This window comes from Schistocerca cancellata, chromosome 1, assembly GCF_023864275.1.
Source record: "Schistocerca cancellata isolate TAMUIC-IGC-003103 chromosome 1, iqSchCanc2.1, whole genome shotgun sequence".
NCBI lineage: Eukaryota > Metazoa > Arthropoda > Insecta > Orthoptera > Acrididae > Schistocerca > Schistocerca cancellata.
Genome location: NC_064626.1, coordinates 1,127,915,840 through 1,127,931,113, shown reverse-complemented (window position 1 = coordinate 1,127,931,113; position 15,274 = coordinate 1,127,915,840).

Here is a 15,274-nt window from a genome sequence, read left to right as displayed (position 1 = left end):
TGCTGATTTCAGAATACACTTGAGGACTCTGCTCCTTCATATTCAACTGTTGCCAAGTGCACAAAAATTTTAATTTGGTCGGGAGAGCATAGATGATGATCTGCTCATTGGTCGGCCAAGATGTGTCACTACTCCAGAAATCATTGCAAAAGTGCACGAAATGGTCATGGAAGATCACTGATTGCAAGTGTGTGAAATTGCTCCTGCTTGCCAGATGTCATTTGAAAGGGTATATCACATTTTAACTGAAGAATTAGAAATGAAAAACATTTTCTGCAATATGGGTGCCACGACTCTTGATGCTGGATCAGAAACAAATGAGAAAAGACATGACAAAATTACACAAACTAAGGTATGAATTGTTGCCACACCCACCTGATATGGCTTCATCAGACTTCCATCTCTTCCCAAAACTGAAAATTTATCTTGGTGGACGTAAGTTCACTTCAAACAAAGAATTGATAGCCAGAGTTGACAACTATTTTACAGGCCTGGAGGAAACTCATTTTTGAGATGGGATCAAGGCACTGCAACATTTTTGGACCAAGTGCATTAATCTACAAGGAGATTACATTGAAAAATACAAAATGTTTCCGTGATGTAAGTCCTTTCCTTCTATTCCGTTCCGAGAACTTTTCAAACAACCCTCATATTATGTAATACACACTAAACGCAAACCATATCGACCCCTATTTTTCATTGTAAACTTTTTCGAATTTCTCACATTGTCTTAGTCCCATGTAAAAATCGCAATAACTATGACCATTAATGAAATGAAGGGCACATCATTATGAGCCTGACGTATAAAACTATAAGTCATGCAAAAATGATCTTTTTTTACTGGATAATTTCTGTAAAACCGTTTGAGAAACATTGCGGGGCATGCAACTCACTTCAGTCATCGCCAACTAGCCAAAAAGTGGCTAACACTGTCGCCTTCCCTTTACGAACAATGAATGAACTCGCCCAGCGCTTTCGATGAAAATTGGTCGCTTCACATCGGCCACCGTATCCTGCACAGAATCTAATTGAAGGCGAAATCCAGTGAGACAAAGAGATGTGGTACTTCTTTGAATAGAAGTGATTTATGATGCTCCCTTGGACATTAAGATAGACGGGACATAGTTCCTCTTTATAGTGCGTTTGTGATCACCACGAACGGCGATGGATGCTCTGCAATGTGTTCCCATGCCGGCCATAAGGTTGGAAGGAAATACGGTGTAGGGCCTTCCATTCTTACATCAGCGCAGTTTACAGCTGCTGGATGGTCATTGGTGCATGTGGAGGTGCTGCAATACTTCTTCCCCCACCCCCACCACCTCCAATGCATACACACACGTTGATGGTATTTAAACTGTAACTGGTGATGCTGGGTGTCAATAACCAGCTAAAACTTCAAGACGTCATTACTAACAGGTTGTTGTGAGTGCGTCATTGTCTGTTCCTATAACTTGAAGTCAGTTCATTCTAAGTAGGGTTGAAGTGCACTCTCAGCAGAGTGGTGAATTATCTTATTTACAATTATTATAAATTCTGGGAATTTATGTGATGCAGATGTGCAACAGATGGTAGTGCTCATGATGTTCTTCATTGTACATTCCCACTAAAGAGGGTCTAAGTATTACTGCTCAGTACACTTTTTGGTGATGCATCAGACAGAGTGTGAGGAAAAAATATGTTGCAACAACTCTTATAACATGGGTTTCCCAAGGGATTGTGAAAACCTTATTGCTAGCTAATCAACTGCATTTACGAAATGTTGGTGAGCTTTCGTGGTCGATGTCACTTTAAAATGTATATGCTTATCCCCAGCAAGCCAAGAAATATGGACTGAAAGCAATGGCTTCGGCAGATGTGAAAACCAACTACTTGCTAAATTCATGCATTTACTCAAAAACAGTCACTGATAATGAGTGGAAATTTTCCGAACCTCCTCAGGCAGTTTTACAAGTGACCAAACCCATTATTGAAAGTAACTGCAATATCACGGCTGATAATTGGTTTTTGCCATTGACCCTCATAAAGGGACAAACTAAAAGGGACTTGGGACACATAGGAAAATAAAACAAATTCCAAACGAATTTTTGCCTGCCAAGATGAGAGAAGTGGGAGAATCCCTTTACAGCTACACGAAGGAGGCAACACTACTCTCTTATTTACTAAAGAATTACAAGGGAGCTCTACTTGTATCCTCAATGCACCACACCCACTCGATTGATACAGAAACTAAAAAACCGGAAATCATTGCTTTTTACAGTAGCACAAAAGGAGGGGTCGATGCATCAGAAGAGAAGTGCACAGATAGTCAACAAGTCGATGCACAAGGCGATAGCCATTAGCTATATTTTTCATTCTCATGAACATTAGCATGGTGAATGCCTACATTATCTCCTGAGGATTCCCTGAGAATCCAGCGGTAACCAGGACGTAGTGCATCAGAAAGCTACAGGAACGGTGTCTGAACATGAGTAGAATACTCCAGATACCAGTTCCTTATGAAGTAGGACAGGCCTTCGGACAGGACTTAGGCGAACAAGTGAGGTGCAAGAAATGTCCACCAGTCTCTGACAGAAAAACAAAAAAGCTCTGCAACAGCTGGAAGATAACGATTTGCAGAGCTTGCACAATCCCTTTATGCTGAGTCTGTGTAGAGTAATGGCTTACAAAATCATGTGTACATAATAAATTTTCAAAGCATAACATGTTTTTCTAAAAATTCATTATTCATTTATACTGTAATGTTAGATTTTTGTTTACTTGTTTATATAAAATTAGCAGCTGTATGTGTTATATAATAAGTAGCACTTTTTTTATTGGCGTTCGTATGTTTGAAAATTTGTCAGTTCTGTTAACTATAATTTATTTTCTGCACCAAAAGTTGTTCAGTGATACCAATAAAAGTTATTTTTGAAATGTCAGTTGAAATTTTTCATTTCTCCTTCACCATTGAAGTGTATGGGTCATGGAAATTACTGGGTATCTATAACCTAATCTCACCAGTTAGGTTAAAAAAAATACCACCTCATCAATTATGAGTTAAAATGGGAGAACAGGCAGGCCAGTTCATTCGCTGAATGTCCTCTAGTTCTAAGAGTTGTCTCACCTGCACTGTTCGATGAGGTTGCACAGTGTCATGCATAAAAATGAAGTCAGTACCACCTCTGAAAAGGCATCCATAGGGAAGGAGTATAGTGTCACAGTAGCGTTGACCGGTGAATGTACCGCGCTCAAAGATTTGGAGATCAGTACATCCAAGCGACATTATGTCTTCCTGTCATAACACCTGGACCACCAAAGGGATCATGTTTGAAATGGTCAGGGGTGCAATATGTGTTCTCATCTCTCATCATATGAGGGTACATCCAGAGTTGTCAAACGTGATTGCTTTGGTGGTCCAGGTGCTGTGGTGTGGGGAGGCATAATGTTGCATGGGCGTACCGACTTCCAAATCTTTGAATATGTACACTCACCCGTCAGTGTTATTGTGATGCTGTACTCATTCCCCATGTGCGTCTTTGTAGGAGTGCATACGGCCCAGGCCTCGTTTTTATGGAGGAGCTCATGGAATGAGAGGATATTCGGCGTTTGGAATTTCCTGGCCATTTCTCTGACTTATTCTCAAGGATGTGTGGGATGCATTGGGCAGACACATTGCAGCACATCCTTATGCATCAACGACTATACAGCAGCTTTCAACCCCGCTGATGGAGGAATAGAACACCTTACCACAAGAAGTCCTTGTGACCAGCACGGGAGTACATTGCAGAGCGTGCGTAGCTGTCTGTGGTGATCAAACGCTCTATTGAGAACCATGTCCCATCAATTGCAATGCTCAGGGGACCATCATAGATCACGGAGACTTTAGGGTAATTACTGTCTTTGGATAAAAGTATCATTCGTGTTCATCTCCTTGCATATTTTGACCAGTTATCTGTTGTACTATACTGCAGTTGTTCTTTCTACGTACTCGTATATTAAAGATTTTTAATGACAAAAACAGTTAACTTGGGATCATGCTACCTCCCCTCTAACCAAGAATAAAGGAAATTACATCAAGCAACCTGTGTGACACATCATATCTACACGTAACAGCATTACATCAGCCATGTAGTTACAGGTACCATGAACATAAGCAATGAGTATGATAACTTGTCCGCATAATTTGAATTTTTAATTGGTATAAGAGATACCTATTCCCATGTCTTTACTGTCAAGGAAATTTCATATGGTTTTTCATTTTTAATAAAAAAAAAGGCCCAAGTTTGTGCTTATTCACTGTGTTCCCGTGGGATGGAAGCGTCTGATGAATTTATCGTCTCTCTGACAGTCCCAGAAGAGCACATTAGTGGAATAACATGGTAGATAATGAAGTTTTGCATAATCACCACATGGCAAAATACTTTCACCTTTGCGTGCCATCATTTGCCAAAATCGCATTTCAATATCTCAAACCGTGTGTGAAATATGAGGAATATTGTGGATATTTCACTCCGGCTTTATTGCTGGCACAGTGTGATTGCAAATGAGGGTGCGACATAAGATCAATTTCCTTGCATTTGGTGATGACAGAGACTACCACCCAAGTCTAAAGAAAAATTCAATATATTACCTAAATTTCATACGCAGTTTGGCATGGATAGTTCGTATCGACCACGAAACTTAATATCTGTGAACGCTAAGTGCTCTCTCGAGCCTCCATCTTAACTTTACTTTAGTCAGTTCTTTGTTATACTTCATTCTGTACGGATGCAGTGTCAAGTGTAAATATATACGGGCTACGACATATGTGGGAATTAAGTTTTCTATATCCCGATTACCGATCCCATTCCCATAGTCGTGACCCCGCAGTTCGTTCGTGTTTCGCATCTTCCACGCTGGTGTTTATGCAGCAGGTTATATGCACTACGCAATGACCACGCCAAACAATGCTTTGTTCAAAGATGTGGAAGCACAACTCCGCTCACCGAGTTTCATCGTTTCTTCGCCAATGGCGTATTCATCATTTGTGCACAGTGATTTGCGTTCTCAACCAGCGCCGTGTGCTAACCTTGTTAGTTTTCAACGGTCGACAACTACGCCATTAGAGTGAACAATGGACTCAGGCTTCGCATCACCGGATTATGCACATCCAACAGTGAAATGTGAATTGAACAATATTTCGAATTGTGTCTCTTCAAATCGAGTGTTTCAAGAAAAAAGTGATCTCCATTCAAACATGTGTCTAACCACCCACCGGCATGCTGCGTCAGTTACTGTCAGGCCATGTGCAATGCCGCCATTACTACAAACCGTGACAGATCCGTTCCGCGCACGTGGTTTCCAGTTGTGTTTAATTTACATGCACAATTCAGTATTTCGCATAACATGGGTCCCTTACCTCGCCTCATTGGCCTGCCACATGCACTACAGGCATCTTATATATCAGATAGTTTCCACATGGGTGGCATTCTCAACCCCCCCCCCCCCCCCTTGCGGGGGGGTCCCTGTTTCTGGTCGCTCAATCGCCTGCCACTGCCACAGCACTGCCTGTGTCTGCTGCACCAGTCTATCGTCCTCTTCCGAAGCAGGTCATTTCCAGCCAGCATCCTTTTCCACTTTTTTCTCTATTTCTGTCAATTTTGAATCTACATTTTCATTTACTTTTACCAGTTTTTCCTCTACCACTACTGCACACTTAGTTTCTACCCCTGTCTCTAAATCATTTCCAATGTGATTGATTTGGTTCCAGAGTTTAACTCTACTATCAGCACATTGTTTCTTGAAAACCTCCACCTTGTTTCTTGAAAACCTCTACCTTCCTACTATAGTCATCACAAAGCTCTTACCTTCTTCGACACATTTACTACTCATCAATGTTAACTTTTCATCAGTATTCTGCTCTGCTTCCTTTATCTTTTCATCACAATCCTTAGCTACTGCTTCAATCCTGTTATTTAATTCTGAAAGATTTGAGTTGCCTACCTGAATCTCTTTTATAATTTCTTTCTTCAGCTCATTCTTTAAGCTAACCATATCAGTTCTAATGCTATCAGTTTTGTTTTCCACCCTGCTAATGTCTTTTTTCACACTACTGATGTCTTCTTTCATACTACTTTCCATCCTATTCATGTTGTTGTTGTTGTTGTGGTCTTCAGTCCTGAGACTGGTTTGATGCAGCTCTCCATGCTACTCTATCCTGTGCAAGCTGCTTCATCTCCCAGTACCTACTGCAACCTACATCTTTCTGAATCTGCTTAGTGTATTCATCTCTTGGTCTCCCCCTACGATTTTTACCCTCCACGCTGCCCTCCAATACTAAATTGGTGATCCCTTGATGCCTCAGAACATGTCCTACCAACCGATCCCTTCTTCTGGTCAAGTTGTGCCACAAACTTCTCTTCTCCCCAATCCTATTCAATACTTCCTCATTAGTTATGTGATCTACCCATCTAATCTTCAGCATTCTTCTGTAGCACCACATTTCGCAAGCTTCTATTCTCTTCTTGTCCAAACTGTTTACCGTCCATATTTCGCTTCCATACATGGCTACACTCCATACAAATACTTTCAGAAATGACTTCCTGACACTTAAAACTATACTCGATGTTAACAAATTTCTCTTCTTCAGAAACGCTTTCCTTGCCATTGCCAGTCTACATATTACTTTCTATACTATTCATACTGCTTTCCATATTACTCATCATTTGCCTTAACATCGCTTCCACATTTCTGTCTGCCATAACCTTCTTCCCTTGTCAACTTTTGCTACTAGATTCTTCTTCCTTAACCTTAACAACCTCATCCACTTCAATACTGTTATTGTCCATTTCGCTCTTTACAATAGGCCTTTTTCCCCCATCCTTCAAAGTTACACTCATGTTTGATTTATAATTGGCTACAGAACCAGTCAGTTACATCTTTCTGTTCACTTAAAAACTTAACCTCTACAGCTTTGTTCTCAGTCACACTGTCTTTTTCGTTAAAGTCACTCATTATATATCACTTAATACAAAACAGTTTTTGCAATGAAAAACCTTGTTTTTAATCACTCGTCTTCTGTTGCTGCTGCTGTTGCAGCTGTCATCTCACTTTTTTGTCTGCTGCGCATTGTAATTCTCTCGGCGAAGCATCTTGTTTATCACGAACAGCTGTGTCCACTGTCGTGCTGGGCTGCTCATGTATTCAATGGCTGCTTCCATAGAACCCGCTGGTTGATTGGCGGCAGCACCTTCATCGTTATGAAACCCCAGCACTGATTGGCCATAGCATATCTTCTCTTCACTGTAAACCGCTGTTGGAAATACGTTTCACAGTCGTGAGTCCTTGTCTATTGTGGCTACGTACAATATTCCTCACTCACAAGGGCACCATGTGTGGCGGTTCCACCTGCTTTTGTTTATTTGTCGACTGATGATTGTTGTCCTCGGTGTTGATGTACTGCATTGCTACACTGGCTGAAAAATGGGTTGTGGATTTGAAACACCCCCATTTAAATTCCTTTATTGGGTTTTGTGTGTGATTTACCAAGCCACCAAACAGTTAATTGTTATGATTATATGACCATGTGCTTAATGGATGAAAGGCTATCGGTTTTTCTGCTGTGGTTTCAGGGGTATTTCAATCGAGTGTGGCTGTTCTGAGATGGAATAGTTAATTATTGAGAGTTTGTCTATTATTAAAAACCATAAAGGATGCGGTGTACAAACTGTATTGTATTTTCTATGAACACACGAATTATGAGGCAATTGCTACCTTCGTCTTACACATCTAATTACGGTTACATCTTTTATTGGTTGCCGATTTTAAGTACTTCGTCACACGCAATGACGATGGTTAACATTCACAACAATCCTCACTGCAATCTATGGTTGTTGCTGGCCGACACGGTTGACGCGAAACACGTAATTTGGCGCTTGTCACTATTGGTTTCATATCACTCGCGAATCGGTATTGGTGAGGGTCAACCCCACGATGATCAGGGGGACGCGCTCACTCATCATACTTCGGTGAATTTACTGTTTACTACTCACTCGACCACCATTCTTGCCTGTCTCTCCAGTACAACTCCTCACCCGACACTAGTCTCACTGCCTCCTGCAGCTTTAGACAATCTATTCCTGTCTACTATCGACCTGGGCGTCGGATACTAGCATCTATGTTCGTGGGATCATGGATCCCTTACAAATTCTGACACACACTACTGTAAATCAGGTAGCCGACAGGTGCACAGTTGTGTTTCACAGTACTGTAATTTTCACTTTGCACAATCCCCCATATTATGCAGTTATATGGCTAATGCACTATTATTTAACTTTCGATAAGCCTCATTAATAGTTAGCAGGCAAAACTCCACATACTGCTACAATAGTATCTTGTTGAACATCTATGAGCAGTAAAACCAAACCACAAAATTTCACAGTTCTTGAAGAATAATCAGGTACATATGGAGCAGACACTGTCACTGTTTTGCACGTGGCCTAATTGCTTAACACTTATTCCACAGTCAATTTGAAGCATTGTTGTTGTTCTATCCAGCACAAGTTACTCATCAGAAACTCGTCCGTGGACTGACTGTCACGTGACCAAAAATCAGGTCCTTATATATCATCACAATAATCACATCCTCAAATTGGTAATTTGTCAGAATATTGTCAATACATGTTTCAGAGTGGGTATTTCTTCTAGAACATTCAGTAAAATTTAAATTAAAAGCATACTTCTGAATTAAGTCACAGAAATTTATGGTGTCATTATTATTATTTAATACATCTAAAAACAAAGATGATGAGACTTACCAAACAAAAGCGCTGGCAGGTCGATAGACACACAAACAAACACAAACGTACACACAAAATTCAAGCTTTCGCAACAAACGGTTGCTTCGTCAGGAAAGAGGGAAGAAGAGGGAAAGACGAAAGGATGTGGGTTTTAAGGGAGAGGGTAAGGAGTCATTCCAATCCCGGGAGCGGAAAGACTTACCTTAGGGGGAAAAAAGGGCAGGTATACACTCGCGCACACACACACACACACACACACACACACACACACACGCGCGCACGTGTGTGTGTGTGTGTGTGTGTGTGTGTGTGTATATATATATATATATATATATATATATATATATATATATATATATATATATATATATATATAAAAAGAAAGATGAGACTTACCAAACAAAAGCGCTGGCAGGTCGATAGACACACAAACAAACACAAACATACACACAAAAATCTAGCTTTCGCAACCAATGGTTGCCTCGTCAGGAAAGAGGGAAGGAGAAGGAAAGACAAAAGGATATGGGTTTTAAGGGAGAGGGTAAGGAGTCATTCCAATCCCGGGAGCGGAAAGACTTACCTTAGGGGGAAAAAAGGACTGGTATACACTCGCACACACACACATATCCATCCACACATACACAGACACAAGCAGACATTTGTAAAGGCAAAGAGTTTGGGCAGAGATGTCAGTCGGGACGGAAGTACAGAGGCAAAGATGATGTTGAAAGACAGGTGAGGTATGAGCGGCGGCAGATTGAAATTAGAAATTAGCGGAGATTGAGGCCTGGCGGATAGCGAGAAGAGAGGATATGCTGAAGGGCAAGTTCCCATCTCCGAAGTTCAGACAGGTTGGTGTTAGTGGGAAGTATCCAGATAACCCGGACGGTGTAACACTGTGCCAAGATGTGCTGGCCATGCACCAAGGCATGTTTAGCCACAGGGTGATCCTCATTACCAACAAACACTGTCTGCCTGTGTCCATTCATGCGAATGGACAGTTTGTTGCTGGTCATTCCCACATAGAACGCTTCACAGTGTAGGCAGGTCAGTTGGTAAATCATGTGGGTGCTTTCACACGTGGCTCTGCCTTTGATCGTGTACACCTTCCGGGTTACAGGACTGGAATAGGTGGTGGTGGGAGGGTGCATGGGACAGGTTTTACACCGGGGGCGGTTACAGGGGTAGGAGCCAGAGGGTAGGGAAGGTGGTTTGGGAATTTCATAGGGATGAACTAAGAGGTTACGAAGGTTAGGTGGACGGCGGAAAGACACTCTAGGTGGAGTGGGGAGGATTTCATAAAGGATGGATCTCATTTCAGGGCAGGATTTGAGGAAGTCGTATCCCTGCTGGAGAGCCACATTCAGAATCTGATCCAGTCCCGGAAAGTATCCTGTCACAAGTGGGGCACTTTTGGGGTTCTTCTGTGGAAGGTTCCGGGTTTGAGGAGATGAGGAAGTGGCTCTGGTTATTTGCTTCTGTACCAGGTCGGGAGGGTAGTTACGGGATGCAAAAGCTGTTTTCAGGTTGTTGGTGTAATGGTTCAAGGATTCCGGACTGGAGCAGATTCGTTTGCCACGAAGACCTAGGCTGTAGGGAAGGGACCGTTTGATGTGGAATGGGTGGCAGCTGTCATAATGGAGGTACTGTTGCTTGTTGGTGGGTTTGATGTGGACGGACGTGTGAAGCTGGCCATTGGACAGGTGGAGGTCAACGTCAAGGAAAGTGGCATGGGATTTAGAGTAGGACCAGGTGAATCTGATGGAACCAAAGGAGTTGAGGTTGGAGAGGAAATTCTGGAGTTCTTCTTCACTGTGAGTCCAGATCATGAAAATGTCATCAATAAATCTGTACCAAACTTCGGGTTGGCAGGCCTGGGTAACCAAGAAGGCTTCCTCTAAGCGACCCATGAATAGGTTGGCGTACGAGGGGGCCATCCTGGTACCCATGGCTGTTCCCTTTAATTGTTGGTATGTCTGGCCTTCAAAAGTGAAGAAGTTGTGGGTCAGGATGAAGCTGGCTAAGGTAATGAGGAAAGAGGTTTTAGGTAGGGCGGCAGGTGATCGGCGTGAAAGGAAGTGCTCCATCGCAGCGAGGCCCTGGACATGCGGAATATTTGTGTATAAGGAAGTGGCATCAATGGTTACAAGGATGGTTTCCGGGGGTAAGAGACTGGGTAGGGATTCCAGGCGTTCGAGAAAGTGGTTGGTGTCTTTGATGAAGGATGGGAGACTGCATGTAATGGGTTGAAGGTGTTGATCTACGTAGGCAGAGATCCTTTCTGTGGGGGCTTGGTAACCAGCTACAATGGGACGGCCGGGATGATTGGGTTTGTGAATTTTGGGAAGAAGGTAGAAGGTAGGGGTGCGGGGTGTTGGTGGGGTCAGGAGGTTGATGGAGTCAGGTGAAAGGTTTTGTAGGGGGCCTAAGGTTCTGAGGATTCCTTGAAGCTCCGCCTGGACATCAGGAATGGGATTACCATGGCAAACTTTGTAAGTGGTGTTGTCTGAAAGCTGACACAGTCCCTCAGCCACGTACTCCCGACGATCAAGTACCACAGTCGTGGAACCCTTGTCCGCCGGAAGAATGACGATGGATTGGTCAGCCTTCAGATCACGGATAGCCTGGGCTTCAGCAGTGGTGATGTTGGGAGTAGGATTAAGGTTTTTTAGGAAGGATTGAGAGGCAAGGCTGGAAGTCAGAAATTCCTGGAAGGTTAGGAGAGGGTGATTTTGAGGAAGAGGAGGTGGGTCCCGCTGTGACGGAGGACGGAACTGTTCCAGGCATGGTTCAATTTGGATAGTATCTTGGGGAGTTGGATCATTAGGAGTAGGATTAGGATCATTTTTCTTCGTGGCAAAGTGATATTTCCAGCAGAGAGTACGGGTGTAGGACAGTAAATCTTTGACAAGGGCTGTTTGGTTAAATCTGGGAGTGGGGCTGAAGGTGAGGCCTTTGGATAGGACAGAGGTTTCGGATTGGGAGAGAGGTTTGGAGGAGAGGTTAACTACTGAATTGGGGTGTTGTGGTTCCAGATTGTGTTGATTGGAATTTTGAGGTTTTGGAGAGAGTGGAGCTGGAAGTGGGAGATTGAGTAGATGGGAGAGACTAGGTTTGTGTGCAATGAGAGGAGGTTGAGGTTTGCTGGAATGGTTGTGAAGGGTGAGTGAGTTGCCTTTCCGGAGGTGGGAAACCAGGAGATTGGATAGTTTTTTAAGGTGGAGGGTGGCATGCTGTTCTAATTTGCGGTTGGCCTGTAGGAGGATGCTCTGAACAACCGGTGTGGATGTGGGAGAGGAAAGATTGAGGACTTTTATTAGGGACAGGAGTTGATGGGTGTGTTGCTTGGCTGAGTGGATGTGTAGGTGAAGGATTAGGTGGGTGAGGGCAATGGATTGTTCGGTTTGGAACTGGTATAGGGACTGATGGAAAGAAGGGTTGCAGCCAGAGATGGGAACTTTAAGTGTGAGGCCTTTGGGGGTGATGCCAAATGTCAGACAAGCCTGAGAAAATAAAATATGGGAGTGTAATCTGGCTAGGGCGAAGGCATGTTTGCGGAGGGAATGTAAATAAAACTTAATGGGGTCGTTGTGGAGGTGTTGTGAGGGTGACATGGTACTCGGGGTAAAACCTGTCGGGGTAAAACCTGTCCCATGCACCCTCCCACCACCACCTATTCCAGTCCTGTAACCCGGAAGGTGTACACGATCAAAGGCAGAGCCACGTGTGAAAGCACCCACGTGATTTACCAACTGACCTGCCTACACTGTGAAGCGTTCTATGTGGGAATGACCAGCAACAAACTGTCCATTCGCATGAATGGACACAGGCAGACAGTGTTTGTTGGTAATGAGGATCACCCTGTGGCTAAACATGCCTTGGTGCATGGCCAGCACATCTTGGCACAGTGTTACACCGTCCGGGTTATCTGGATACTTCCCACTAACACCAACCTGTCTGAACTCCGGAGATGGGAACTTGCCCTTCAGCATATCCTCTCTTCTCGCTATCCGCCAGGCCTCAATCTCCGCTAATTTCTAATTTCAATCTGCCGCCGCTCATACCTCACCTGTCTTTCAACATCATCTTTGCCTCTGTACTTCCGTCCCGACTGACATCTCTGCCCAAACTCTTTGCCTTTACAAATGTCTGCTTGTGTCTGTGTATGTGTGGATGGATATGTGTGTGTGTGCGAGTGTATACCAGTCCTTTTTTCCCCCTAAGGTAAGTCTTTCCGCTCCCGGGATTGGAATGACTCCTTACCCTCTCCCTTAAAACCCATATCCTTTTGTCTTTCCTTCTCCTTCCCTCTTTCCTGACGAGGCAACCATTGGTTGCGAAAGCTAGATTTTTGTGTGTATGTTTGTGTTTGTGTGTCTATCGACCTGCCAGCGCTTTTGTTTGGTAAGTCTCATCTTTCTTTTTAAATATATTTTTCCCACGTGGAATGTTTCCCTCTATTATATTCATATATATATATATATATATATATATATATATATATATATATATATATATATATATATACTTGTCCTTTTTCCCCCTAAGGTAAGTCTTTCCGCTCCCGGGATTGGAATGACTCCTTACCCTCTCCCTTAAAACCCACATCCTTTCGTCTTTCCCTCTTCTTCCCTCTTTCCTGACGAAGCAACCGTTTGCTGCGAAAGCTTGAATTTTGTGTTTGTGTTTGTTTGTGTGTCTATCGACCTGCCAGCGCTTTTGTTTGGTAAGTCCCATCATCTTTGTTTTTAGATATATTTTTCCCACGTGGAATGTTTCCCTCTATTATATTTATTACTTAATGCATTTATATTAGACTGCTGTAATTACAGTTTTTTTCTTTCTTTCTGTCTTTCTGAAGTCTTTCTAATAAACATTGTTTGGATAAAAAGAATTTTGTTACAGCACTTCCAGGAATTCTGGTACAGTGATACAATTACAGTATTTGTATCAATTAACCCCACAGCATAGGTTTCAAAATTACCTTCTTCATTCAAACAATTGCAGTCAGTTCTCTCTTTAAAATTGATTTGAATCATTTTGTAGCGGGACTTTGAATTTCGCCGCGCCACACTCATTCCCTCAGATAAAAAATATCCCGTCACAGCGGTATGAGCGCTCGACGGCAGAGAAACTACTAAAATTGTAACTTTTTTTTGGTTTCTATTCGTTTCTTAATTGTCTCTTGATAGACGGAGCTTAAGGCAGACGTGAACTGATGAAGACGTTAAAAAAACTTATTAGCTAGTCTTGATCTGATTGTAATATGTAGACATGTTGTGGAAGTTGTTAAGAAATTCGGAGGATGGAAGTAGCAAAGTAAATTAAATTGCGTACAGTATCAAGATGATTTTAATTGGTATAAATTAGTGATTCCTGGAGAATTGCAAGATTTCGGAGCAGACTTTTCACGCAGAAATGAAGGAGATTTTTGAAGACCTGGACGCTGCCCGAAAGAAGACAAGTTAACCTGGTAAAGGATGATCTCTCATCTACGCCACTTCCCCCTGTCAGTTACATTCTGTTATCCTCTGTTTCTTTTCAGTAAGTTTTGTAGTGGAAATTGGTTTAACTTTTGCTCAAAAACGCCACAAGGACCACCCCAACTATAGCTTTTTTGTAATACGAAGTCCGATTTGCATTTCATTCTTTCCTTTTTTACGGTCATTTACGATTTTAAAACCCCCTTTTTATTCACCACTTCTTCCCACATTTTCAACCTTTTTTCTTTTTCTTTTATTCTCTCTTTTCTTTTTTTATTAACCACTACAACTGGCGACCGTGACAGGACGCAATTTTCGGATGTGTCGTTTTTGAGCAAATTTGAAACTTTAATTTGTATTTTTTCCCAACAGAGAATAACCAAAAATCCTAATGTTTAATGGGTAGCAAAAACACCAACTTTATTGTACCTAAGCAAATGATTATACAACAATATTGTAAAGAATTTTTGTAACTAATTCAATCTGTTTTTCTTTTCATGTCATATATTGATGCGAAACTGCTATTTTGAGACCTTTTGGTGATTATCCGATGGAGATGTATTAAGAAAATCCATATTTTGACGAATACGATTTACGCAGAAGTGTTTGACCAGCCGCTGCAGGACAGAAAATTTAATGGTGAGTCACACAATTATGTTTCATTCAAACATTCAATAGCCAACTGCAGAATCCATTTTTCCCTTTCCACGCATCCTATAGTTTTCTTCTAGATTTTTCCAAAATTATCTATCTCTATTGTAGTTTGTGGTAATTATAGTATTGTTGTAGCATATGAAGATCGTGAATTTGACCGCCAAACAGTCATTTGTTACGAAAAATTTTGTCCGCCCTGCTGCATCTTTCTCAATCATTGTTTGCAATAGAGCAATCATTTACATTGACGAGAAAATATTTCAACCTAAATTTGAGTCAAATTTTTATTAATCAGTCTCATATTATTCCCTTTTGACTTACGATTATACATCCTATTACAATGGAACGTGGTAAGGGAGAGATAGTTTCGGCAGATGAGTT